Source organism: Lepisma saccharinum, chromosome 3 (genome assembly GCF_977018435.1).
Source record: "Lepisma saccharinum chromosome 3, izLepSacc3.1, whole genome shotgun sequence".
In the NCBI taxonomy this organism is placed as follows: Eukaryota; Metazoa; Arthropoda; class Insecta; order Zygentoma; family Lepismatidae; genus Lepisma; species Lepisma saccharinum.
In genome coordinates, this window is record NC_139231.1 from 9,521,397 (window position 1) to 9,549,382 (window position 27,986).

Below are 27,986 nucleotides of genomic sequence, written 5' to 3' on the forward strand. Positions count from 1 at the left end.
TTTTGTACTAATTTTTAAAATTAAACCTTCTACATACCTACTTTGCAATAAGTGGATATCCGATTAAATACCGTTCTTAAAAATCCCCCCCAAATTTTTAAATTTGTATTTATTACTTAGAGGCAGCAATTCACGGAAAAAAATTGGACAAAATTTCATCGAATTTGTGAGGTTTATATTTGCTTAAAGTTTAAATAAAATCTTCTGAATCAGTACTATATATTAAGACCGTTTCTGATTTTTGTACCTTCACATAAAACCCGGGAAATATTGTTTTATATTCTTACTTCTTCGCTAAGACACGCAGTTCACAAGAAACTATGGACGAAATATTATCGAATGTGTGAGGTTGGTATCTAAGTATTATCTAAATATAAGATTATGAATCAGTACTATAAATTAAGCCCATTTTTGAATTTTGTACCGTCACGGAAAACCCGGGAAATATTTTATAATTCTTCCTTCTTTGCTAGGACACGAAGTTCTCAAAAAACTATGGACGAAATATTATTGAATGTGTGAGGCCAGTATCTAAGTATTCTCTAAATAGAATCTTCTATATCTGTACTTTCTACTAAGCCTCTTTTTGATTTTGTACCGTCACGGAAAACCGGGAAATATATAATTCTTCCTTCTTCGCTAAGACACGAAGTTCACAAGAAACTATAGACGAAACATTATCGAATGTGTGAGGCTAGTATTTAAGTATTCTCTTATAGAATCTTCTAAATCTGTACTTTCTACGTACTTAGGACCTTTTTTGATTTTTGTACCGTCACGGAAAACTTGGGAAATATTATATAATTCTTGCTTCTTTGCTAAGACACGAAGTTCACAAGAAACTATGGACGAGATGTTATCGATTGAGTGAGGTGAGTATCTAAGTATTCTTTAAATAAAATCTTCTATATTTGTACTTTCTACTATTCCCCTTTTTGATTTTTGTACCGTCACGGAAAACCTGGGAAATATTATATAATTCTTCCTTCTTTGCTAAGACACGAAGTTCACAAGAAACTATGGACAAGATGTTATCGAATAAGTGAGGTGAGTATCTAAGTATTCTTTAAATAAAATCTTCTATATTTGTACTTTCTACTATTCCCCTTTTTGATTTTTGTACCGTCACGGAAATTCCGAGAAATAATTTATAATTCTTATTTTCTTCGCTAAAACACGCAGTTCACAAGAAACTGTGGACGAAATGTTATCGAATGTATGATGTTGGTATCTAAGTATTCCTTAAATAAAATCTTCTATGTTTGTACTTTCTGTTAAGCTTCTTTTTTATTTTAGTACCGTCACGGAAAATCCGAAAAAAAACCTCAAATTTTAGTTCTTTAACTTCGATGTACCACTTCGTATGTATAAAGGGACAAAATGTTATATTATTTTTGAGGCTTAGAGCTCTTTAATCCTTCAATAATATTTTATTGTCTAGTATTTGTATGAAGACCCGTTTTGAATTTTGTAACGTCACGGAAAACCCAGGAAATATTTTTAAAAATTCTTCATTCCTTGGTAAGGCACGCAGTTCCCAAGAATATACGAACCAAATATTATCGAATTTGTGAGGTTTATATTTGGTTAATGTGGAGGGGATAATTATACGAAATGTATACATTTACCATATGAGAAAAGGCGATTTTAGTATAAAACACATTCACGTAGTTACTCTTAGCATTTGTAATTATTTTTTTCTTCCGATTTACGTAATTGGTCGAAAATTTAATCTAATCCATCCTCGGAAGTGAATCTCGGCATCTATCATTGTTCCTGCAATATTTTCCCCCAATTATACTTAAGAAAATATAAATTCGCGCACAACTCTACAGATTTCATGTCAAATGCATGAAAATTTCGATGCGTCTAACGCACGATGTCTAACTTCTTACGTAACAACTCCTTTCATTACCCATCCACGTATCATTCTCGCAAAGGCGTTACAAGAGAAGATAACGCGCCACATCTGTCACCAGGTAACATTCAGTAAAAGCTACAAAGCTCTATTATTTTCATCATATTTCGGGGTGAAATAGATGAAAATCCCAGCACTCCACCACGTAACATACCCTTCGGTATGTGGGATCTAACTTGGGTGATGTAGCTCTTTCATCATTCATACTGAATATTTGCTGTTCACGGTTAGCTTTAAGGTGAGTTGCGAGAGGTACTAATTACACACTTAATGGCAAAACACAAAACTTGAATTTAAAATCCCTACAGACTTAATCAGCATGGCTAAAGGAAAAGGTATACCTGTATCTGTACAACAGCTGAAGTTTGCGGAGAATGGTTATAGTCGCGACGGTACAAAGAGTCTGACTTGCTACTCGCCTCAATACGGTCTTGCCCGGTGTCGTTCTTCTCTTTCTCTTTCCACAATGTTCGTAACTGACTACTAGCTTCAAAACTAACGACTGACACCTCTATTACTATAGATATTTAATCAGATTTATTTATTTTACTAAACAAATGCAGTAATATCTTCCTTGACTGCGATTGTTCTACGCCTGTTTACAATGCTTGCGATCAAGGAAGCCTGGCAATGTGTGACATGACATTCCTCAGATGTTTCTAGCTATTTCCTGTCTGGAGGGGTGATGGCTGGGATGTGGAGTTCTTTGTACTTAACATATGCGATGATTTTATGGACTATTACAATTGAAGGATTAAAGAGTTCTACACCTCACCAATATAATAATATTTTATCCATGTATTTATAAGAATTAGTACATCCAAGTGAGAAAAACAAAATTTCAAAATTATTTTGGGGTTTTCCGTGACGGTACAAAAATCAATAAGGGGCTTAATAGAAAGTACTGATTCAGAATATTTTATTGAAACATTAAGGAAATATAAACCTCTCAAATTCGATAATATTAGGTTCATACGTAGTTTCTTGTAAAGTTCGTGTCTTAGCGAAGAAGGAAGAATTATAAAATATTTGCCGGGTTTTCCGTGACGGTATAAAAATCAAAAACAGGCTTAGTAGAAAGTACAAATATAGAAGATTTTAATTAAACAATACCTAGATACTCACCTTACACATTCGATAATATTTCGTCCATAGTTTCTTGTGAACTGCGTGTCTTTGCAAAGAAGTAAGAATTATAAAATATTTCCCAGGTTTTCCGTGACGGTACAAAAATCAAAAACGATCTTAATATATAGTACTAATACAGAAGATTTTATTTAAACTTCAAGGAAATATAAACCTCACAAATTCGATAATATTTGGTTAATATTTTCTTGTGAACTGCGTGCCTTAGCGAGGAAGTAAGAGTTAAAGAAATATTTCCAGGCTTTTCCGTGACGGTACAGAAATAAAAAAAGGACTTGTTACAAAGTTATAGTCAATGAAATATTATTGAAGGATTAATGAGCTCTAAATCTCATAAATATAATAACATTTTGTCCATGTATTCATACGAAGTAGTACATCGAAGTGAAGAAACAAATTTGAGAATTATTTAGGGGTTTTCCGTAACTGTGCAAAAATGAAAAAGGGGCTTAATAGAAAGTACTTATTTAAAACATTTTATTTGAACGTTAAGCAGATATATACCTCTCACATTCGATAATATTTCGTCCATATTTTCTTCTAAAGAGTGTGTCTTTGCGAGGAAGGAGAAATTTTAAAATATTTCCCGGGTTTTCCATGACGGTACAAAAACCGGAAAGGGACTTGATACAAAGTACATTTCTTTAAATTGTATTGATGATTTGAAGACCTCTAAACCTCACAAATATCATAATATATTGTTCATGTATTCATAATAATTAGTACATCAATGTAAAAAAACAAAATTTGAAAATTATTTTCGGTTTTCAGTAACGGTACAGTTATCAAAGAGGGGCTTATTAGAAAGTACTTATTCTGAAGATTTTATTTCAACATTAAGCAGATAAAAGCCTCACACTTTCGACAAAATTTTGTCCAATTTTTTCCGTGAAATGCTGCCTCTAAGTAATAAATACAAATTTGAAAATTTGGGGGGGGGGGATTTTTAAGAAAGGTATTTAATCGGATATCCACTTATTGCAAAGTAGGTATGTAGAAGGTTTAATTTTAAAAATTAGTACAAAAATAGCATAATATTCTACGAAGCAACTCGAGACGGTACAAAAGTATATGGTTGCAAGGTACAAATTACGTCATACGTCCCTTGTTTCTGTTTGTTCCTGTGTATACACTACATAAATTCCACAGACATTTATGTTCATGGTAGAGTTCAACAAACTTTATGGTGTTGGACCGCCTCCTATTTATGGTTATTAAAAAATACATTTAATAAGCGAACTCATGAGAATGTTGCCTCAACTACAGCACAGACTCTACTGTCCTCAGAAAGTGTTACATTGATTGAGTAGACTGCAAATTGCTTTCATTATTTGTTCGGCGAATAAATAGGATAAAGTTTGAGAACTAACGAAAATTTTACGAGAACTATCGAGAACTAACGAAGAACTAACGTCCTGAATAGCTTTGAGGTGGGCAACGAAATTTGGCCGCTCAGGCCAACACATTTCGCCTAATCTTTTATTCAGTTAATTAATGGGATACATTTGATAAATTGACTAAACTTTCAACAAAATTAATTCATACTAATTACATTCTACAAATACGGACAATTTTATAATAAAAATTCCATGCCAAAATTGGGAAATTTCAAATTGCTTCCATTTCTTGATCGGAGAATAAATTGGATAAATTTTGGGAACTAACGAAAAATTTACGAGAACTATCGAAAACTAACGAAGAACTAACGTCCTGACTAGGTTTGAGGTGGGCAACGAAATTTGGCCGTTCAGGCCAAAACATTTCGTCTAAGCATTTATTCAGTAAATAAATTGGATAAATTTGATAAAATGACTAAAGTTTCAACAAAATTGACCCATACTCTCTACATTCTACCAATACGGACCATTTTTTGAGAAAAATTCCCTGTCGAAATTGGGAAATTTCAAATTGCTTCCATTTTCTAATCGGCGAATAAATTGGATAAATTTTGAGAACTAACGAAAATTTTACGAGAACTATCGACAACTAATAAAGGACTAACGTCCTGATTAGGTTTGAGGTGGGCAACAGAATTTGGCTGCTCAGGTCAACACATTTCGACTAAGCATTTATTCAGTGAATAAATTGGATAAATTTGATAAAATGACCAAGGTTTCAACAAAATTGACCAATGCTCTCTACATTCTACCAACACGAACAATTTTTTGAGAAAAATTCCGTGTCAAAATTGGGAAATCTTAAATTGCTTCCATTTCTTAATCGGCGAATAAATTGGATAAATTTTGAGAACTAACGAAAATTTTACGAGAACTATCGAGAACTAACGTCCTGACTAGGTTTGAGGTGGGCAACGAAATTTGGCCGTTCAGGCCAACACATTGCGTCCAAGCATTTGTTCAGTGAATAAATTGGATAAATTTGATAAAATTACTAAAGTTTCAACAAAATTTACCCATACTCTCTACATTCTACCAATACGGATCATTTTTTGAGAAAATTTCCGTGTCAAAATTGGGAAATTTCAAATTGCTTCCATTTTTTAATCGGCGAATAAATTGGATAAATTTTGAGAACTAACGAAAATTTTACAAGAACTATCGAGAACTAACAAAGGACTAACGTCCTGACTAGGTTTGAGGTGGGCAACAGAATTTGGCTGCTCAGGTCAACACATTTCGCCTAAGCATTTATTCAGTGAATAAATTGGATAAATTTGATAAAATGACTAAAGTGTCAACAAAATTGACTCATACTCTCTACATTCTACCAATACGGACCATTTTTTGATAAAATTTCCGTGTGAAAACTGGAAGACTGCAATTTACCTCCATTTTTTGTTCGGCGAATAAATTGGATAAATTTTGAGAACTAACGAAAATTTTATGAGAACTGACGGGAACTAACGAAAATCAATCGATCTGGATGGTTTTCGGTTCGAAGTTGAATATGGGTCGAAAAAGTGTGAAGTTGACCCGACCCATTTATTTCCTTCATAATTTCTATGTATTTCAAATTGCTTCCATTTTTTAATCGGCGAATAAATTGGATAAATTTTGAGAACTAACGAAAATTTTATAATAGCTATCGAGAACTACCGAGGAACTAACGTCCTGACTAGGTTTGAGGTGGGCAACGAAATTTGGCCGTTCAGGCCAACACATTTTGTCTAATCATTTATTCAATGAATAAATGGGATACATTTGATAAAATAACTAAAGTTTCAACGATACTGACTCATACTGTCTACATTCTACGAATACGGAACATTTTTTGAGAAAAATTCCGTGTCAAAATTGGGAAATTTCAAATTGCTTCCATTTCTTAATCGGCGAATAAATTGGATAAATTTTGAGAACTAACGAAAATTTTACGAGAACTATCGAGAACTAACGAAGAACTAACGTCCTGACTAGGTCTTAGGTGGGCAACGAAATTTGACCGTCCAGGCCAACACATTTCGCCTAAGCATGTATTCAGTGAATAAATTGGATAAATTTGATAAAATGATTAATGTCTCAACAAAATTGACCAATACTCTCTACATTCTACCAACACGAACCATTTTTTGAGAAAAATTCCGTGTCAAAATTGGGAAATCTTAAATTGCTTCCATTTCTTAATCGGCGAATAAATTGGATAAATTTTGAGAACTAACGAAAATTTTACGAGAACTATCGACAACTAACAAAGGACTAACGTCCTGACTAGGTTTGAGGTGGGCAACAGAATTTGGCTGCTCAGGTCAACACATTTCGCCTAAGCATTTATTCAGTGAATAAATTGGATAAATTTGATAAAATGACTAAAGTGTCAACAAAATTGACTCATACTCTCTACATTCTACCAATACGGACCATTTTTTGATAAAATTTCCGTGTGAAAACTGGAAGACTGCAATTTACCTCCATTTTTTGTTCGGCGAATAAATTGGATAAATTTTGAGAACTAACGAAAATTTTATGAGAACTGACGGGAACTAACGAAAATCAATCGATCTGGATGGTTTTCGGTTCGAAGTTGAATATGGGTCGAAAAAGTGTGAAGTTGACCCGACCCATTTATTTCCTTCATAATTTCTATGTATTTTCGGAACTAACGAAAATTTTATAATAGCTATCGAGAACTACCGAGGAACTAACGTCCTGACTAGGTTTGAGGTGGGCAACGAAATTTGGCCGTTCAGGCCAACACATTTTGTCTAATCATTTATTCAATGAATAAATGGGATACATTTGATAAAATAACTAAAGTTTCAACGATACTGACTCATACTGTCTACATTCTACGAATACGGAACATTTTTTGAGAAAAATTCCGTGTCAAAATTGGGAAATTTCAAATTGCCTCCATTTCTTAATCGGCGAATAAATTGGATAAATTTTGAGAACTAACGAAAATTTTACGAGAACTATCGAGAACTAACGAAGAACTAACGTCCTGACTAGGTTTGAGGTAGGCAACGAAATTTGGCCGTTCAGGCCAACTCCTTTTTGTCCAAGCATTTGTTCAGTGAATAAATTGGATAAATTTGATAAAATGACTAAAGTTACAACAAAATTTACCCATACTCTCTACATTCTACCAATACGGATCATTTTTTGAGAAAACTTCCGTGTCAAAATTGGGAAATTTCAAATTGCTTCCATTTTTTAATCGGCGAATAAATTGGATAAATTTTGAGAACTAACGAAAATTTTAGAAGAACTATCGAGAACTAACAACGAACTAACGTCCTGACTAGGTTTCAGGTGGGCAACGAAATTTGGGCGCTCAGGCCAACACATTTCTTCTAATCATTTATTCAGTGAATAAATTGGATGAATTTTGAGAACTAACGAAAATTTCTCGAGAACTAACGAAGAACTAACGTCCTGACTAGGTTTCAGGTGGGCAACGAAATTTGGACGCTCAGGCCAACACATTTCTTTTAATCATTTATGCAGTGAATAAATGGGATACATTTGATAAAATGGCTAAAGTTTCAACAAAATTTATTCATACTCTCTACATTCTACAGATACGGACCAACTTTGGGGAAAAATTCCATGTCAATATTGGGTAACTTCAAATTGCTTCCATTTCTTGATCGGCGAATAAATTGGATAAATTTTGAGAACTAACGAAAATTTTATGAGAACTATCGAGAACTAACGAAGAACTAACGTCCTAACTAGGTTTCAGGTGGGCAACGAAATTTGGGCGCTCAGGCCAACACATTTCGTCTAATCATTTATTCAGTGAATAAATTGGATAAATTTGATAAAATGACTAAGGTTTCAACAAAATTGACCAATACTCTCTACATTCTACCAACACGAACCATTTTTTGAGAAAAATTCCGTGTCAAAATTGGGAAATCTTAAATTGCTTCCATTTTTTAATCGGCGAATAAATTGGATAAATTTTGAGAACTAACGAAAATTTTACGAGAACTATCGAGAACTAACGAAGAACTAACGTCCTGACTAAGTTTTAGGTGGGCAACGAAATTTGGCCGTCCAGGCCAACACATTCCGCCTAAGCATGTATTCAGTGAATAAATTGGATAAATTTGATAAAATGATTAATGTCTCAACAAAATTGACCAATACTCTCTACATTCTACCAACACGAACCATTTTTTGAGAAAAATTCCGTGTCAAAATTGGGAAATCTTAAATTGCTTCCATTTTTTAATCGGCGAATAAATTGGATAAATTTTGAGAACTAACGAAAATTTTACGAGAACTATCGACGACTAACAAAGGACTAACGTCCTGACTAGGTTTGAGGTGGGCAACAGAATTTGGCTGCTCAGGTCAACACATTTCGCCTAAGCATTTATTTAGTGAATAAATTGGATAAATTTGATAAAATGACTAAAGTGTCAACAAAATTGACTCATACTCTCTACATTCCACCAATACGGACCATTTTTTGATAAAATTTCCGTGTGAAAACTGGAAGACTGCAATTTACCTCCATTTTTGTTCGGCGAATAAATTGGATAAATTTTGAGAACTAACGAAAATTTTATGAGAACTAACGGGAACTAACGAAAATCAATCGATCTGGATGGTTTTCGGTTCGAAGTTGAATATGGGTCGAAAAAGTGTGAAGTTGACCCGACCCATTTATTTCCTTCATAATTTCTATGTATTTTCGGAACTAACGAAAATTTTATAATAACTATCGAGAACTACCGAGGAACTAACGTCCTGACTAGGTTTGAGGTGGGCAACGAAATTTAGCCGTTCAGGCAAACACATTTTATCTAATCATTTATTCAATGAATAAATGGGATACATTTGATAAAATAACTAAAGTTTCAACGATACTGACTCATAATCTCTACATTCTACGAATACGGAACATTTTTTTGAGAAAAATTCCGTGTCAAAATTGGGAAATTTAAAATTGCTTCCATTTCTTAATCGGCGAATAAATTGAATAAATTTTGAGAACTAACGAGAATTTTACGAGAACTATCGAGAACTAACGAAGAACTAACGTCCTGACTAGGTTTGGGGTGGGCAACGAAATTTGGCCGTTCAGGCCAACACATTTCGTCCAAGCATTTGTTCAGTGAATAAATTGGATAAATTTGATAAAATGACTAAAGTTTCAACAAAATTTACCCATACTCTCTACATTCTACCAATATGGATCATTTTTTGAGAAAACTTCCGTGTCAAAATTGGGAAATTTCAAATTGCTTCCATTTGTTAATCGGCGAATAAATTGGATAAATTTTGAGAACTAACGAAAATTTTACAAGAACTATCGAGAACTAACAACGAACTAACGTCCTGACTAGGTTTCATGTGGGCAACGAAATTTGGGCGCTCAGGCCAACACATTTCTTCTAATCATTTATTCAGTGAATAAATTGGATAAATTTTGAGAACTAACGAAAATTTCTCGAGAACTAACGAAGAACTAACGTCCTGACTAGGTTTCAGGTGGGCAACGAAATTTGGGCGCTCAGGCCAACACATTTCTTTTAATCATTTATGCAGTGAATAAATGGGATACATTTGATAAAATGGCTAAAGTTTCAACAAAATTTATTCATACTCTCTACATTCTACAGATACGGACCAACTTTGTGGAAAAATTCCATGTCAATATTGGGTAACTTCAAATTGCTTCCATTTTTTGATCGGCGAATAAACTGGATAAATTTTGAGAACTAACGAAAATTTTATGAGAACTATCGAGAACTAACGAAGAACTAACGTCCTAACTAGGTTTCAGGTGGGCAACGAAATTTGGGCGCTCAGGCCAACACATTTCGTCTAATCATTTATTCAGTGAATAAATTGGATAAATTTGATAAAATGACTAAGGTTTCAACAAAATTGACCAATACTCTCTACATTCTACCAACACGAACCATTTTTTGAGAAAAATTCCGTGTCAAAATTGGGAAATCTTAAATTGCTTCCATTTTTTTAATCGGCGAATAAATTGGATAAATTTTGAGAACTAACGAAAATTTTACGAGAACTATCGACGACTAACAAAAGACTAACGTCCTGACTAGGTTTGAGGTGGGCAACAGAATTTGGCTGCTCAGGTCAACACATTTCGCCTAAGCATTTATTCAGTGAATAAATTGGATAAATTTGATAAAATGACTAAAGTGTCAACAAAATTGACTCATACTCTCTACATTCTACCAATACGGACCATTTTTTGATAAAATTTGCGTGTGAAAACTGGAAGACTGCAATTTACCTCCATTTTTTGTTCGGCGAATAAATTGGATAAATTTTGAGAACTAACGAAAATTTTACAAGAACTATCGAGAACTAACAAAGAACTAACGTCGTGACTAGGTTTCAGGTGGGCAACGAAATTTGGGCGCTCAGGCCAACACATTTCTTCTAATCATTTATTCAGTGAATAAATTGGATAAATTTTGAGAACTATCGAAAATTTCTCGAGAAATATCGAGAACTAACGAAGAACTAACGTCCTGACTAGGTTTCAGGTGGGCAACGAAATTTGGGCGCTCAGGCCAACTCATATCTTTCAATCATTTATTCAGTGAATAAATGGGATACATTTGATAAAATGGCTAAAGTTTCAACAAAATTTGTTCATACTCTCTACATTCTACAGATACGGACCAACTTTGGGGAAAAATTCCATGTCAATATTGGGTAACTTCAAATTGCTTCCATTTTTTGATCGGCGAATAAATTGGATAAATTTTGAGAACTAACGAAAATTTTATGAGAACTATCGAGAACTAACGAAGAACTAACGTCCTAACTAGGTTTCAGGTGGGCAACGAAATTTGGGCGCTCAGGCCAACACATTTCGTCTAATCATTTATTCAGTGAATAAATTGGATAAATTTGATAAAATGACTAAGGTTTCAACAAAATTGACCAATACTCTCTACATTCTACCAACACGAACCATTTTTTGAGAAAAATTCCGTGTCAAAATTGGGAAATCTTAAATTGCTTCCATTTTTTAATCGGCGAATAAATTGGATAAATTTTGAGAACTAACGAAAATTTTACGAGAACTATCGAGAACTAACGAAGAACTAACGTCCTGACTAAGTTTTAGGTGGGCAACGAAATTTGGCCGTCCAGGCCAACACATTCCGCCTAAGCATGTATTCAGTGAATAAATTGGATAAATTTGATAAAATGATTAATGTCTCAACAAAATTGACCAATACTCTCTACATTCTACCAACACGAACCATTTTTTGAGAAAAATTCCGTGTCAAAATTGGGAAATCTTAAATTGCTTCCATTTTTTAATCGGCGAATAAATTGGATAAATTTTGAGAACTAACGAAAATTTTACGAGAACTATCGACGACTAACAAAGGACTAACGTCCTGACTAGGTTTGAGGTGGGCAACAGAATTTGGCTGCTCAGGTCAACACATTTCGCCTAAGCATTTATTTAGTGAATAAATTGGATAAATTTGATAAAATGACTAAAGTGTCAACAAAATTGACTCATACTCTCTACATTCCACCAATACGGACCATTTTTTGATAAAATTTCCGTGTGAAAACTGGAAGACTGCAATTTACCTCCATTTTTGTTCGGCGAATAAATTGGATAAATTTTGAGAACTAACGAAAATTTTATGAGAACTAACGGGAACTAACGAAAATCAATCGATCTGGATGGTTTTCGGTTCGAAGTTGAATATGGGTCGAAAAAGTGTGAAGTTGACCCGACCCATTTATTTCCTTCATAATTTCTATGTATTTTCGGAACTAACGAAAATTTTATAATAACTATCGAGAACTACCGAGGAACTAACGTCCTGACTAGGTTTGAGGTGGGCAACGAAATTTAGCCGTTCAGGCAAACACATTTTATCTAATCATTTATTCAATGAATAAATGGGATACATTTGATAAAATAACTAAAGTTTCAACGATACTGACTCATAATCTCTACATTCTACGAATACGGAACATTTTTTTGAGAAAAATTCCGTGTCAAAATTGGGAAATTTAAAATTGCTTCCATTTCTTAATCGGCGAATAAATTGAATAAATTTTGAGAACTAACGAGAATTTTACGAGAACTATCGAGAACTAACGAAGAACTAACGTCCTGACTAGGTTTGGGGTGGGCAACGAAATTTGGCCGTTCAGGCCAACACATTTCGTCCAAGCATTTGTTCAGTGAATAAATTGGATAAATTTGATAAAATGACTAAAGTTTCAACAAAATTTACCCATACTCTCTACATTCTACCAATACGGATCATTTTTTGAGAAAACTTCCGTGTCAAAATTGGGAAATTTCAAATTGCTTCCATTTGTTAATCGGCGAATAAATTGGATAAATTTTGAGAACTAACGAAAATTTTACAAGAACTATCGAGAACTAACAACGAACTAACGTCCTGACTAGGTTTCATGTGGGCAACGAAATTTGGGCGCTCAGGCCAACACATTTCTTCTAATCATTTATTCAGTGAATAAATTGGATAAATTTTGAGAACTAACGAAAATTTCTCGAGAACTAACGAAGAACTAACGTCCTGACTAGGTTTCAGGTGGGCAACGAAATTTGGGCGCTCAGGCCAACACATTTCTTTTAATCATTTATGCAGTGAATAAATGGGATACATTTGATAAAATGGCTAAAGTTTCAACAAAATTTATTCATACTCTCTACATTCTACAGATACGGACCAACTTTGTGGAAAAATTCCATGTCAATATTGGGTAACTTCAAATTGCTTCCATTTTTTGATCGGCGAATAAACTGGATAAATTTTGAGAACTAACGAAAATTTTATGAGAACTATCGAGAACTAACGAAGAACTAACGTCCTAACTAGGTTTCAGGTGGGCAACGAAATTTGGGCGCTCAGGCCAACACATTTCGTCTAATCATTTATTCAGTGAATAAATTGGATAAATTTGATAAAATGACTAAGGTTTCAACAAAATTGACCAATACTCTCTACATTCTACCAACACGAACCATTTTTTGAGAAAAATTCCGTGTCAAAATTGGGAAATCTTAAATTGCTTCCATTTTTTTAATCGGCGAATAAATTGGATAAATTTTGAGAACTAACGAAAATTTTACGAGAACTATCGACGACTAACAAAAGACTAACGTCCTGACTAGGTTTGAGGTGGGCAACAGAATTTGGCTGCTCAGGTCAACACATTTCGCCTAAGCATTTATTCAGTGAATAAATTGGATAAATTTGATAAAATGACTAAAGTGTCAACAAAATTGACTCATACTCTCTACATTCTACCAATACGGACCATTTTTTGATAAAATTTGCGTGTGAAAACTGGAAGACTGCAATTTACCTCCATTTTTTGTTCGGCGAATAAATTGGATAAATTTTGAGAACTAACGAAAATTTTACAAGAACTATCGAGAACTAACAAAGAACTAACGTCGTGACTAGGTTTCAGGTGGGCAACGAAATTTGGGCGCTCAGGCCAACACATTTCTTCTAATCATTTATTCAGTGAATAAATTGGATAAATTTTGAGAACTATCGAAAATTTCTCGAGAAATATCGAGAACTAACGAAGAACTAACGTCCTGACTAGGTTTCAGGTGGGCAACGAAATTTGGGCGCTCAGGCCAACTCATATCTTTTAATCATTTATTCAGTGAATAAATGGGATACATTTGATAAAATGGCTAAAGTTTCAACAAAATTTGTTCATACTCTCTACATTCTACAGATACGGACCAACTTTGGGGAAAAATTCCATGTCAATATTGGGTAACTTCAAATTGCTTCCATTTTTTGATCGGCGAATAAATTGGATAAATTTTGAGAACTAACGAAAATTTTATGAGAACTATCGAGAACTAACGAAGAACTAACGTCCTAACTAGGTTTCAGGTGGGCAACGAAATTTGGGCGCTCAGGCCAACACATTTCGTCTAATCATTTATTCAGTGAATAAATTGGATACATTTGATAAAATGACTAAGGTTTCAACAAAATTGAATCATACTCTCTACATTCTACCAATGCGGACCATTTTTTGATGAAAATTCCGTGTGAAAATTGGAAAACTGCAAATTGCCTCCATTATTTGTTAGGCGAATAAATTGGATAAATTTTGAGAACTAACGAAAATTTTAAGAGAACTAACGGGAACTAACGAAAATCAATCGATCTGGATGGTTTTCGGTTCGAATTTGAATATGGGTCGAAAAAGTGTGAAGTTGGCCCGACCCATTTATTTCCTTAATAGCTTCTATGTATTTGCGGAACTAACGAAAATTTTATGAGAACTATCGAGAACTAACGAAGAACTAACGACCTGACTAGGTTTGAGGTGGGCAACGAAAATGGGTCGGGCCAACTTCACAGGGGTCCCCGACGTGCCCTTCGGTTCTTACAGGGAGGTAGGGTCTCAGCTCGGGAAAACAGTCTGCTAAATTGTAGCCTGCCATACAGATCCACAGCACGCAGTGACGTGCGGTGACGTCGACACTTGGAGTAGCAGTCAGTGGCGTGCTCAATGGGTGTGGGGTTGGTGTGGGTCATACCCCTCCCCCCCTTTAGGGCCCAGTATTAAAAAAAATAATGTCAATAACAGGAAAAGATTGCAAAATGATGAATGAGTACTAAGAAAAAGTACACGTAAACCTCGCCCACATTCGAAAATAAAAAAAGATTTGATTTGACTACTAAGCCAGAGAACCTGGGTTCGAATCTCGGCTTGGCCATGGGTATTCTTTGTGTGTGTCCCTTCATCAATTTTATCGTATCATCTTCGCGATTAGCCAAAAGTGGCGGAAAAGCGAAGTAAAATAAACCAAATCAAGCAATCAATCAATTATTTGATTTCATTTCTGTTACTTAGCGTCACTTTTATGTCACGTTTGGTTAATTGCGAAGATGATACAATAAAATTAATAAAGGAACAAACACAAAGAACACCCATGCCCAGGTCGGGGTTCGAACCCGGAACTCCCGTAGCGAGCTGTGATAACCACTACCCAACGGTTCGTTGATTTGGTGTTTTAAGTACACTTTATTTACAGAAACAAAACAGGTAACAAAACACACTTTTTTGTAGTTTCTTCAATAATATTCATTTGGCTTTTTGAGTTCTGAGATAGGCTACATTTTTCATTCCAAATTATTTCATTATTCACTGCAGGATACAACACATAGGACAAGAATGCGCACTCATCACGGTTTCGAATCCTGGCCTGCATTGTTCATATGAGGTCCCGTTATCAATTTCATCGTATCATCACTCATCCTCATTTTCGCGATAACCAAATGTGGCAGAAAAGCGAAGTAAAATAAACCAAACCAACAACAATATGAACACGCGTTCTCTTGCCCAAATAAATACATCCGTATTTACGACTGTTAGATGCCAAGAGTAGTATATTTAAATAAAACACTACTAAAACAAGAGCGAGAGAGAGAGCCTGAGCACATATTTGTAATTTAATCATTATATATTCCATACTTGAAAAAAATAAATAAATAAAGCATAACATTATTGTCTGCACGTAACACGTTCCCATTTCAAAAATACTAAAACTACATCCCATATTATACATACATATTGTACAACGTGTAAAAGGTTGTGTAAATATATAGAGAGCTACTGCAGAAAATTTTACCCTGAGTTCTTTAGAGGATTTACAAAAAATCTATGAGAAACCAATCCCCTATCTGTCCTATAGGAGATAGACTGGGGGACCTGAAAGCCTGGGCTTTCAACCATTGCAGCGGGGGCGAGGGGGCAAGGGAGGTAGAGGTAGAAATCTTCCTTTTCCTTCGGGCGGCCGTTTCTACCTGGAAACTGGTCAGGCGGAGAAAGAGCGAGCTAGGATACCCAACCAGCTTTGCCCGCGGATCGCATCGATGGACGAGAAGCGAGTGGAAAAGAAAGTGTTGCATACGAACTGTGGCTTTAACACGACAATAAATATTGTGATTTGAAAATAATTAGAGATGTGAGATTGATTGATCTATCTCTGCTAGACTAGCTACTCCTCAGTGCACGTCACTGACAGCACGGTAAGTGTTGTCATCTCAGTATACGAAGAAAGTTTGTGGATAGCTTTACAGATGCAGACGCGAATTTTTTTGCGCGGTTCGTTGTCAGGTACGTGGCATGGATCAGTTGTGTTTTGTTGTTCCAAGCAGTGGTGTACGCGAGGTTGGGGTGGGGGTGTTGATGGGGGCTACATCCCATCTCGAAATTTTGAGTTTCGGATGAAAACAGTGTTAAATGCAGACACCCGTCAAAATGATCTCCGATGCAATTTTTGTCTTTGAAAAGCTTTTAAAATGAAGGTTTTAAGGCGATGATTGCAAAATATTTTATAGTTTATTTCGCCCCTACTTAGAAAGCAGCTATGTGATACAGACTTTTACAAATCCAGTCCTCCAAGTGAGTGTATGTGGGGGTGGGGAGGGTCATTGTAAATGCAAGAATCAAATATCTACCTGTAGCACGCATCTTTGAAAACTCACGAGCCGCCGCTGGACTGGACCTACAGTTTAAAGTGCGATCCGAACACCTATGTGCCTCCACCGGGTATCGAACCCGGGATTTCCTTGATTACAAGGCGACGCCGAAGAGCTGGATATCCTCCCCCCAAATAATACTTAACGGCCAACCCATTATAATCTGCTTGGGAGTTTAATAATTGCTATTATTATAGCAGCGATGTTTAAATGATTATACCAGTTCAACTTCCGTCCAAATGCTGTATTGTTTATTAAGTCAAATTTCCGTCACACAAAAAATCCCCCCCCCCACAAAAAAATTGGAGCAAGGCAGCGCATAAGAGCAGAGATGGGGAGAGAGCGATTGAGCGGAGCTGGAGCAGTACACGCTGCTGCAAAGGCTGGTAACTGCAGTCGCTTCCCCCTCCACGCCATCCACGGCCAGCTTTATTCCAGGCCGGAATCCTGAAATTTGGCAACGCTGTCTCGCAGGCCGAAACATCAAACTACATAGCATGGGCGCGAATTACAAAAGTTGATGTTGACTCTTTAAGAAACAAGGGAATCTGTGTAAAATGTTTTTCTTTTTCCAAATCTGGACAGAAGATTGACATTACGATATAAGTGGGAAACATACATTAACAATAGAAATAGAAATTTGCCGTGAAATAACTGGAAATAATCAGAAAATACAAGGCCAACTTTGCATTTCATACTCAGTATGGAACTTTCCAATAATGTGTAGTTTGCCCTTATTTTATTTGCTAGCATTTCGGAATGGCATTCGAATCTCTTTAACAACTAAATAATTAAATTATGGAAGATGTAACACACTGGCCTTAAAGTTTTAAAAGTAAGACGAAGAAAGTATTTGTGGATGTGATAAATCAGCATGAGTGAGTATTACATTCAGAGTTTAAATAAATCTTATGTACATATTTCTGTACAACGTCTTCATTTTAACAGTCTGTGACATAATTGCCAAGATTTTGTTCAACAGACAATACATTGTAATTACGATGTGCATATGTACAAATATTTGTTTTGTTTGCATATAGCCCATGTATGTACAAGGCTAAAATAATGCCGAGTGCTGGTGAATATGTACTCGCTGCGAATAAGTGGATAATTTTGCATGGTTTAGAAATTAGAAGGTGTTACATTTCCGTTGTTTTTCTCTTGCGGAAATATGTTACCGTGAAGAGTGATTGTGTGTTCTGCTGTTTTGTTAGGTAGGCCTTTTCAGTTTTATGCTCATGGAGGTTTGATTCAGTTTGTATTATTTCCTGACCGTCTGCGATGGCTCTCAAAGTATCTTCTGCGGGAAAAAATTACAAGGAACACACATAATATCACTGCAACAATCCCGGAAAATCCAAAAAACTTTGGTAAATTTCTTATATCCGGGAAACGGATTTCTTCAAATTTACAGGAAAAATGACTTACCGAATGCAGTTTCTTTATAGTTGTGGAAGTTCGGGGAAGTGTTTTCTCGCATCGTTCATTGAATTTTGCTGGTAAATCATTTATTTTTCAATATAAATGTGTGACCGATGCACGAAAGCTGTTACATCCATTTCCTTCCTGCTGGATGTAGCCTGTGTGTGATGACGTAATCACGGCCAGTGTTTCGAAACACGTGTTTTTGTAACTGAAGAAGGTACGTTTCCGCAAATGGTTTGTGAGGCTATGCGAGAATGGTGTGTGGGGCAACGCACTTTTTTTCGAAACTAATTTTTAACTGTTCGTGGGGCTATGTATGAATGGTTCGTGGGGCTATGCGTCAATGATTTGTGGGGCTACGTAGGTATTTTTGGGTGGAGTGGGGTGGAAACACTGCATGCCAAGTACGGTAGTGAAACTGTGACCGCCATTTTGCGTGTTACCCAAGGCAAAAAGAATCGAAGAAAACTTACTCGATATGTCGCAAATAGAGCTTATTTTCATGAAATAAGCGAAATGCCACCTTTAACAATGTTTCTCAATGCAGAATGCGTAAGTACGAATATTAAAATTAAATGAACTAGCAATTTTCAGCCGTTTTCCGGAGATAAGAAATTTACCAAATCGTTTTTAACTCTTTCGCTGCGGAATTCTCTAGCACACAATATCCCTTGGCTGCGTAATTAAATTTGAAAAAATATTTTTTTTATAAACAAATAATTTTCACAATTACATTGCGTTATATATGAGAGAGAACTTACAAAATTCATTCTTGCACTGGTAAACCATTCTGTAGTCCCTGGTGGTATGATATTTTGAAAAATTTTGAAATTTTGAAAAATTTTGAAATATTTTGAAATTTTGAAAAATTTTGAAATTTTGAAAAAAAAAAATTAGAAAGAATAATTTTAAAAAATTACATTGGAAATTATGTTATAGAGAAATTACAAAAGTCATTCCTTGCACTGGCAAACCATTCTGTAGTCCCTGATGGTATGGCATTTCTCAAAACATGGGATGACACAGAGTGGTGGAGCGGCGTGGAAATTTGTAAGTAGTATCAAGATACTGACTGGGTGGTGAAAACTTCAGTTTGTTCTGCTGTGTGTTCAAATACTGAACGGGGGAAATATTTGATAAAACAAGAAAATGGTGTGCTAAATACTGTACTCTCACCAAGTAACTTAGCACTTGATTGTGTCGAACTTCTCGCACCTAGATCAATGCTGCTTTGCACTCTGCTCCATGATGTTACGGACGTCGGTACAAATTCTTCATCAGACACTACACAATCACTGTCACCAATTGAAGTCTCATAAAAACTGTCGATATTATCGTCACAATTTAATTCACCTTCTGATTCAACAGTTGCGTAACATCATTATCAGACAAGTGTTGACGACTTGACGATGCCATGTTGTTTGCATTCGAACATGCATTTGAAACTGACATCTCAGGGCACTCAACGCTCGTATTCTAAACGGAGGTGTAATTAGCGACAACATACGGATATAAACAAAACTACAAGTTCAAATAGTTCCAAATAGTATCTACAGATGTCTGAAGGCTACTAAAAGCGACGTACTGCGAAAATGCGACACCCGCAGCGAGTGGAAGTATGAACTCGCAATAATGCGACTTCCGCAGAGCAAGTCACCTGGCGTGCTGTGCATAAATGCGACGACCGCAGCGAAAGAGTTAATTTAATAAACTCAAGAAAAAATAACTGTAGAATTCCAGCTGAATTTTCATATGCTAGTGAAAGTGCGATGGGTGACCGAAGGGCAAAACTCTTCAACGCTTATTTCCATGGTAACTTCTGCCCGCCGTCCTCCCTTGCAGCGTTGCCAAACGTAAGGCCAGTCTGTTCCTTCTCTCTAACGACGCTTGAAAAATCTATTGTCGTCTCTTTCTGCTCGCTGTGTTCTAGGACCGGACGATATCAACACCGCGTTCCTCAGGAAAACATTAGAATCCCTGTGCTATCTCCTCTGCACTCTCCTGAACAGATGTTTCTCGGAAGGTGTCTTTCCTCACGCTTGGAAACAAGCCAACATCACACCGATTCACAAAAGCAGTAACAAAAATCTTGTTTCTTCTTACAGACCAATGTCCTTACGCTCTCCTCTGTCCATCATCTGTGAGAAAGTAATCAAAGACAGACTGTGCAAATTTGTTTCACCATACGTAAGTTCAAACCAACATGGCTTTTTTCCTGGTAGCTCCTGTCTTACAAACCTGTCTGTTTTTCTCTCGCATGCTATGAAATGTATTTCAAATAATTCACAATTAGATGTAATATACTTTGATCTGGCTAAAGCCTTTGATACTGTTAGTCACCACCTTCTGATTCACAAATTATGCAATAGATTCAACATTGATGGCAAATTTCTAACCCTTCTCACAGGTTACCTTAGCGATCGCCAACGTGTCGTTCTTCCTGGGACTGTATCTAACTTTCTTCCTGTCCTCTCTGGAGTTCAACAGGGCAGTGTTCTAGGACCTCTCTTATTCATACTATTCGCCGACCATCTCACAGCTCCCAGTAGTAACTACCTTCTTTTCGCAGATGACTAAAATTTTCAGAGAAATCTCAACTTCCGACGATACTCATCTTCTTCAGAATGACATAACAACATTTACTTCCTGGTGTCTGACATGGGACCTTATATTACATTCTGAAAAGTGTACTACTCTCACCATCTCTTTCAAGAAGAACCTGTTAAAGTCATCTTATTCCGTCTCTGGCAATAACATCCAAGCAGTATCTTCTCACAAAGACCTAGGCATTGTTTTCGACCAAAAGCTCACATTTGAGGAACAAATTCTAGGCACCACTAAATGGGCCATGCGTCTCTTAGGTTTACTCTACCGTTTCACTGAAATTAGTGACATCTCAGCCCTCACCTTGTACTTAAATCATTCATTTCCCCAATAATAGAATACTGATCTCCCGTCTGGTCCATAGCATGTCCCACTCATCTCTCTAGAATCGATTCAGTCTTTCACTTCTTCCTAGCTATAGTTCGATACAGGGTTCCCTCATTACGCAATTTTTCATCTCCGCATCTCTTGTCTTTTCTAAACTGATTATCAGCGACATTTGCAGAATGATTTCAGTTATTTATACAAAATTGTGAATGGTAAAATCCGCTGCAACACACTTCTTGAGGAATTCCACTACTCGTATGCGCTCCACTCGCAATACAAGATTATTTTAAACAGAGTGTTGTAGTTTCACCCATGTACTTAATGAGACTAACTTTAAAGCTTAGCGTGTGATGGATGCCTCATGCACACAACTTTTCTCAGCGTGGAATTTGCTTTCTGCGTAAACATGTTTAAAATTAGTCTGCCTCTATGTGATGGTTATAGCTCTCCGACATCGCTGATTTATTTTGAAAATGATAATTTAAAATCTTAATGACATCAATATTGGATATTTATTATATTTGATGATTCACTATGTGTGAAAAGTAGCCTCCGAAAAGCTTTGTGAAATGCTGGTTATGTGGCTCAGAAAATCTAATGTATATTTGCTAACAACTTAATAACATACTTACAGCTTTACTTACGAAAACTAACGTTGAATGCTCTAGCGAATACAATTTGAGCGAATGAAGTGATTACGGGATGAATAGGGCACAGAAAAGTATTACCTTTTTACACCTGGAGAGAGAGAGAGGAAAAAGGAATGAAGAGACTCTCTCTCTCTCTATCTCTCTCTTTCTCTCTCTCTCTCTCTCTCTCTGAGGAAATAGAGAGAAAAATAGAGAGGTACAGAGAGAGAGAGAGAGACTTCAATCTCTTTGTTTCTCTGTCTCTCTTCCTTCTTTTTCTCTCCCGGGAAGAGAGAGGGAGAGAGAAAAATTATCTCTCGCTCTATCTTTTTCCATTCGTCTCTCTCTTTCTTTCTTTCTCTCTTTCTCTGTCTCTATCTCCCCTCCTCTTTCTTCCTTTCTCCATCTCTTTCTATCTCCTCTCTCTTTCTCCGTCTCTTTCTCTCTCCTCTCCCCTCTCTCTCTCTCTCTCTCCTCCGAGAAAGGAGAGGAAAGAAAGAAAGAAAGAAAGAGCTTCCTCCCCTCCCCCTCTCACTTCTTCTTTATTCTTTTCTTTCTTTCTTTCTTTCCTCTCTCTCTCTCTTCTCATCCTCTCTCTTTCTCTCTTCTCTCATCTTTCTCTCTCTCTCCTCTCTTTTCCCCATCCCCTCTTTCTCTCTCTCTCTCTCTTTCCCTCTTCCGAGAAAGGAGAGGAAAGAAGGAGAAAGGGTGTTCTTTCATTCTCTCTCTGTTTACAGGATTGCCAAATTGAAGGCTCCGGCCTCCGTCGGATCAAAGATGGCCGTGTGCAATCCCATTCCCTCTCACTGGTCGAGTTGTCTCGCGTCACTATATGTGCAGAGACTTGTTTTCGTTCGCTCGCTCCGTAGATTCCCGGGACAGAGTACAACGAGCCTCAGTGGTTTCTTGCAATCAAATGCACGCCCCTCCCACTGCGTGACGTAGTTGATTAGCGTAGAAACTGTAGTGTTGCCAACTGCAGTAGATTTCCACTACATAGAAAACGACTCTGTAAACCACATCGCCGATGAGACTTGAAAATGTGCTACTTTGCTACTTTTTCACACACGCACTTTGAAATTGGTTTTTCGTGCTTTACCTTCCACACGAATATGAAGTAAACACATTCTCAAAATCCGTTCTGTGAGATTTATTCCTCTCTCGAAGGCCGTGAGCGTTAAATGCTGGACTCGCGAACTTTGGCACCTACAATCCCAGGGTCGAGCCCTGGCGTGGGCATCAGCTTTCATAATGACTCTCCCTTCATCAATTTTATCTGTCACCAGTCAACCTCAAGTCACGATCAGCCTAAAAATATAGATAAAAATACAAAACTCTCTAATGCATCTAAGGCTTTCTAAAATATTATTTTTATTTTGCCTTGTTTTATTTAGTCGTATGTCATGAACAATTTGCTCTCTCCAGGGGAAAAAACAAATAAAGGGAACTCTAGGGAATACATAAATACTAGTTTTCGTTTTTCGAACCGACATAAATACTAGTTTTCGTTCAGACCGAAGTGACACGACAAGCTGCACATGTCTCTTGTTGCCTGCGTGTCGCTCGGACTGACTCTTTTTCAATAGCGTGCATCTTGTCGCCTTGGCCTCTTGATCGCGCTTGCGCAGTGAATGCTCTTTTTACAGAATGGAGAAGTGCGTGACGTTTCCGTCTGGAATCTGCTTAAAGAACGAGCTGAAATTATGAAGAAATATTTAAGGTGGCACTGAAGGCAATTTTGTGGTAATTTTCGATAACAGATGGTAGCAGCGTCACCATGTGCCATGTTGCCACATCTACGAGGTCCATGTAGTGATTTTCAAAAGTTTGATATTTTTAATGACACTTTCCCTGTCACTTGCATTGCAGGGTAAAATTAAATTGGTTTGCACTAGTGTCAGGGGTTTTGGACGCAGGTTGCCGCCTTGCCCCATAGATTCCCGGGATAGATTATAGATATCTCAGTATTTCGGGTATCTGGCGAGTTTAGAAAGCATGGTAGGAACGGTGTGCTCAGCTGGTAAGGCAACGTGCTCAAGCGAGTTTGTTGCGCAGGTTGCATACCATTAGTAGCGCTTTCTCGCAAAACTGGTCTGTTCCAGGCAGTGGCGTAGCAACATATCGCGAGGCCCCCATCTGCTCTATGAATTTGAAATCTCAATGTGAATCGATACAAAATCTTCAGGGATAAGTCAGCAAATTATCAGATTTAAATATTAATAATAATAATAGAAATTACTGAGGAAAATTATATATAATAATTGCATTCACCCTAAATATGTATTTCTCTATTATCCGGGAGCTGAAATCTGAAACTGTAAGAAGGAAGGAAGAACTTAAAATTGGGAGTGCAAGTTCAAGGGAAAGAGAAAAGACAAGACAAAGTCCTTTTTATTCAATAAAATAATAAATGGGTAAAAATGTCCAAGCAAGTTATCGTGAATTCTTGCGTAAATGTTTCACATGAGAAATATGACAATAATTTTTACATTCCTCGGGCCCCTTAGGCTTATTCCCCGCCCACCTGTATGTTACGCCCTGATTTGACGTATTCATTCAAACTAAAACCTTTAACTAGAATTTAAAGCAAGATAAAAACAGAAAAAAGTAGCAACCTGTCCTGGCTTTTTCGGGGAATTTGCCCTCCACCATTCTCTCGTTTATACAGATGGCTACTATTCGCCGTTCCAGAAAAGCAGCTTTGTTTCTGTCATGGAATTTTCCCAGGAACAGGAAATTTTGTAGAAAAAAGAAATACTGGAAAGGAGAAACATCTAAAAATGTATATCTCCTCTTCGCCGAAACCGTCTAACCACCACCCTCCCACAACCGCCTCAGGCTTAGAAGGTTCGTTTATTGTGTCTGCGAAAACAACAACTGTTTTTACGTTGTATCGAGGACGCATGCATGTATCTAAAAATATATTTGGGTGAGGAGTATCCGAACCAAGTGTCTCAGGAATAATAATAATATAAATGTTTAAAAATTAATTTGCCATTTCACATACTCAGACTCGAAATGCATCTACAAACACAAGTCACAGATATTACGGGATATACGATTGTTAATTGTATGAGAATTTCAAACTGAAATTTACCTAATCATCCTAATCTAATAATCTTCCGTCTGTCAGATACCGTGTTCTGCAAAAGACACTAACAAAATAAACGGATTGAAGGGATTCTGTTTTTTTTCCATGTAGCTTTCTTTTCCTTCCTCAATAAAAATAAACTAAGCTGTAAAAAACTTGCCTAAATGAGACATTTATAAATATGTATAAATTCATTTTAGATTAGTAAAAGTTGCAATTGTTCACGTCTATTCCATGCAATTCACGCAGAATTCCCGAAGCCAATAATTCACGCAGAATTCCCCGAATTCAAGGAAATCCAGATGAGTAGCCACTCCAGGGAGGGGCAAGAAAGGTGATTTTTTCCAGAAGGGCAAACTAGGCATACACCACAATAATATTGATCCCTCAAAAACAATCATTCAGTTTGAAATTATCATGTTCCTGCAATACTGCTCTAATAATTATCATAAAGTAGTGCGTCTGAAATGGAAATATATGTGTGAAGTATGTACTTTTAGGTTAATATTCGTTTTCTAAAGTTGGGACGTGCCCCCCTCGCCCCATTCCGCACGTCCACGTCATGGCATGGTGCAAGGGGTAACTTTACCATCATTTACTCTAACTAACTATCTAGCTTTATGGCTGCAGCAACACAAGCCTTCCATCTGTCCCTATCCTGGGGAAGATGAATCCAATCTTTTCCATCCTCGCAGATTTCCTTTAGGTCCATCTCAAGGTTATCCCTCTATCTTCGTCTTGGCCATCCTGCAGGTCTCTTACCATCAGGTCTCCCAACCAGAATCCTGTAAACCCTTCTTTCCTCTCCCATTCGTGCAATGCCCTGCCCACCTAAAAGAGTACCTCAAATTAAGAGTATTTGGAAATAAAATCCTTAGAAAAATATTTGTACCTAAAAAAGATGAGGAGACAGATGAGTGGAGAAGGTTACATCATTTAGAACTCGTTCGAACCAGTTTCCAAATTCAAATACTTAGGAGTAATATTAACAAATGAAAATTATATTAAAGAGGAAATAAAAAGAAGGCTTAATTCAGGAAATGCATGTTATTTCTCTCTTCATATACTTTTGTCTTCTCGTTTAATATCTAAGAAACTAAAAAGTTAAAATATACAAAACAATAATTTTGCCTGTAGTATTATATGGATGTGAAACTTGGTCCCTTACAATGAAAGAGGAACGTAAATTGAGAGTATTTGAAAATAAGATCCTTAGGAAAATATTTGGACCTAAAAGGGATGAGGAGACAGGTGAGTGGAGAAGGTTACATAATTTAGAACTACATAATTTGTATTCATGTCCAGATATTATTAGAATAATTAAATCAAGAAGACTTAGGTGGGCAGGCCATGTGGCACGAATGGGAGAGGAAAGAGGAATTTACAGGATTCTTGTTGGGAAACCTGATGGTAAGAGACCTGTAGGAAGACCAAGACGATGATGGAGGGACAACGTTGAGATAGACCTAAAGGAAATTGGCAGGGACAGATGGAAGGCCTGTGTTGCTGCAGTCATGAACCTTCGGGTTTAAGAAGGCTAGAGAGTTAGTTAGTTAGAATTTGTATTCATCTCCAGATATTAGAATATTTAAATCATTTACCCTTCTTGGCTCAATTAAGAGAGGCAGACGTTTAGTCTGTTGTCACAACGAAATTAGACATAAGACCAAGATTTGTCCCATCTTGACGACAAGCCTACAACCCGACGCTTCGCTTTGTTACAGCCGTCACTGTTAGAAATCTTTCTTTTCCTATTTGCAGCTACAGGCACCATGAGAGCTGCATCCCATCATATCATGTCCCAATGAACTGGCGATGCAGTTGGGTTTCCTGCCTTGAGTGCTTGGGTGAAAAAATCTCGCCCTGGCTTCGCCTGTATCGCAGCGAGAGAACTCTTTGAGGTGCGTTCGATACATGTGTTTTGCGGCATAGCGTGCCCGACTGAGCTCATCTGCGATCGGGTACTGGTTGGAAGGCGTCCAGGAACTCCAGTCAAGACGTCGAAAGGCAGAAATTGCAAATCTCAGTAAGTAGAACAATGGATTTGCTTGTTTGTTTCTTCTTCTTCTTCAAGGTTGCCAAAACAAGTTATATAAGGACTCCAGAAGCTCAACGAAAACACCAAGGATGTTCACACAAATGTGCTACGACGTTAATATTGTGTATATTGCTTTATAAAGTGAATTATTATAATTTCTACTATTATTACGTACTTTCTAACTTTCAAAGAATATATTTCCCGAGGCCAGTGGCGGCGATTGGGTTCCTAAAATGGGGTGGGGGCAAGTTGACAAAATTGGGGGAAGCAAGGACAGTTTACTTTCCCTTCAGTGGCGGCCATTAGGGGGGCGAGGGGAGGGCAGTTCCCTCCCCCCACTTTTAGCCACTTTTGCCCTCGCACTTTGCTAAACACCTTATAATCAAACGGAAATATACTGTCTTTGCCCCCCTTCCCCAGTTTTGGCACCTTGCACCCCCGGTTTTGGAACCCAATCGCCGCCACTGTTTCCATTGGTAGATAAGGTTTAGCATAGTGCAAGGGTAAAAGTGGCCAAATAGGGGTGCAACTGCCCCCCTCATATATATATATATATATATATATATATATATATATATATATATATATATATATATAATGTCGGTGGGTGTGCGCACAACACAGGGTGTCCAATAAAATGTGCACACATTTTGAATGATTATTACGTTAGCAAGATACAGTTCAAAAAAATTAAATTAATATGCAGGCATGATTGAATGATTGAATTAAAAGTATTGGTTCAATGTATACGGGGAAATATCCCCTTATCTAAAATTCTTACTTAAAGGATAAAAACTCCTTGAGAAAAGTTAAAAGTGCAAGATTGTAAAGGGACCTGCACAAGGCAAACAACACATTAAAAAGTAAGAATAAACTAAAAGCTT

The 27,986-nt window shown here is 36.7% G+C and overlaps 1 protein-coding gene across 1 annotated transcript in view; it reads left to right on the forward strand.

Annotated features, from left to right (window-relative positions):
- Positions 1-27,986, forward strand: part of LOC145984912 (sodium/hydrogen exchanger 9B2-like) — a 144,806-nt gene that overhangs the window by 22,799 nt on the left and 94,021 nt on the right. Inside the window, exon 2 of the mRNA XM_083118300.1 lies at positions 26,826-27,090. The gene's annotated coding sequence lies outside the window, so the exon portion shown is untranslated. The remainder of the gene's footprint in view (positions 1-26,825; positions 27,091-27,986) is intronic.